A 1,988-nucleotide genomic window follows, 5' to 3' on the forward strand; every position below is an offset into this window, starting at 1 on the left:
TAGCATGTGGAAGATGTTGAGTAAAAGGATAGAAAAAGTCAGTTCCTGTATGATCCAAGGATTGTAAATAATAAAATACAAAATTGGAAGAGAGAATAGCATTAGAATTTAAATTTTGAGTATCTGCTTTGAAGGCGGCTATGGATGACCGTGAAAGCCCAAAATCCACTAGCATCATTCCCAAGTGGACTAAGCCTCTGGAGAATCCCTCTAGTCATTAATCCGTGATCTGAATAGCCTTGCTACCTGGCACAGTGTACTTGAAAGTAAATTAAGGTTGATTGTAGCTGGCATAAAATTTAACATCTTATCGTTTGTTTTTGTGCTTTATTTTGAACTAGGGTCTGTGTTTTATTTTGTAGTTGTTGGTGGGTTGGGAGGTTGTACATTTTTCTTAATATGAAACCCAAGACAATATAGGTAAATCTATATAGTAACTGATTTAATAGTTTCTTAGGGTTATGGCAGGGAAGGTTGGGGGCAAAAGGGGAGCAAATAATAAGTACAGAGTGAAGACAAAATGTTCTAAATTTGATGTGGTGATGATTGCACAACTCTTAAATATTTTCCAACAATTGAAATGTATGGCATGTGAATTATATATCAATAAAAGTTTGTTTTTTAAACTTGTCATAGAGCAAATTTTGTACATAAAATACTGGAAGCTGAGAATGAAGGAAAGTGTACAATAAGTGAAAGGAACTGGGTGAATCAAAGAGTAAGAATTTAATACACACTCAATAATCTTTGATCTTTTCCAAGCAGCAGTGAAATACAAGATTTTTAAAGGGAAGATGATGATGATCCAGGATTTCTGGTGCTAGCCAAGCTGGAATAGTCCCATTATAAGCCCTATTGTAAGACAATTCTCCCTCCATAGTTAAAAAAAATCCAGGACACAGCATGGCCTATAAGCATAAAAGGATTCTGAATGGCAGAAAGATCAATTTTTACAGACCCTGAGACTTAAGAGATACAGTGGTAAGTTCCCTGGATTTCCTTATTCTCTCTTCTATATCCACAAACCATTGCCATCAAGTCTATCCTCTTAGTGACCAGATAAGAGAAAGAGTAGAAGTGTCCAAATGAGTCTCTGTAGCTGTAATCTTTATGGAAGCAGACTGCCCCATATTCCTGCTGTGGAGCAGCTGGTGAAAGTGAACGACCAACCCTTTGTTAGCAATCAAATGCTTGCCCACTGTCACCAGGAATCCAAGGAATTGACAGTAGGTACAATCAAAGTCCAATGAAAACAGTTCTCCGTAGCCAAAGGAGAAAGGGGAAAGGAGACCTTAATAGAAAACATTTGGCATACTACTCCAGCCAAACACAGAAAAGCTGCATTTCTCATTCACCTACAGTCCCAGTGGGGCTGAGTGGAGAAATGAACTTCCACCTACTCCTGCCCTGTGACATGGCCGTGTTTCAAATCTCCTGTCTAGAGGTGCCAGGAGGGCCACAAGGCAAGCAGTGCACAATTCCATCTCCTGACGGGCGGCAGCAGGCAGTACCGATTCTCTTGTCGGGTGGCATTGAGGAAGGCAACCTACCCCACCTAAAGCAAACAGTCGAAACTTTTCATTTCCCTGCCAAGATAGTGTCAGCAGGGTCTACCCAACTCATCACATGTATCTCTAGTCCCTCCCCTTCCTATCATGTGTACGCCCCTAGCTCATCCCCTTCCTGTTAGCCTATGCCCAGTGTATATCCCCCTCCTATGATGTGAACGCCTATTGTACAGCCCCTTCCTGACATGTATGGTTACCTGTAATCATGCCCCCTAAGTAGATAGGCGGCCGCTGTCTCTGCCCAACCTCGCCTTGCCCACCTCACCTTGGCTCACGCCATGCGCAGACCTGGCTGATAAAATCATAGCCATCCAGGCAGTGAATATGCTACCATGAAATGTGTCTGACTCCATTATTTCAATCTCCTCTCTCTCATGCTATGACTTTACCATAATCTTTATTTATCTCAACCATACGATT

Source organism: Echinops telfairi, unplaced genomic scaffold, assembly GCF_000313985.2.
Source record: "Echinops telfairi isolate 266 unplaced genomic scaffold, ASM31398v2 ScPeMD7_6;HRSCAF=24_0, whole genome shotgun sequence".
Taxonomy (NCBI): domain Eukaryota; kingdom Metazoa; phylum Chordata; class Mammalia; order Afrosoricida; family Tenrecidae; genus Echinops; species Echinops telfairi.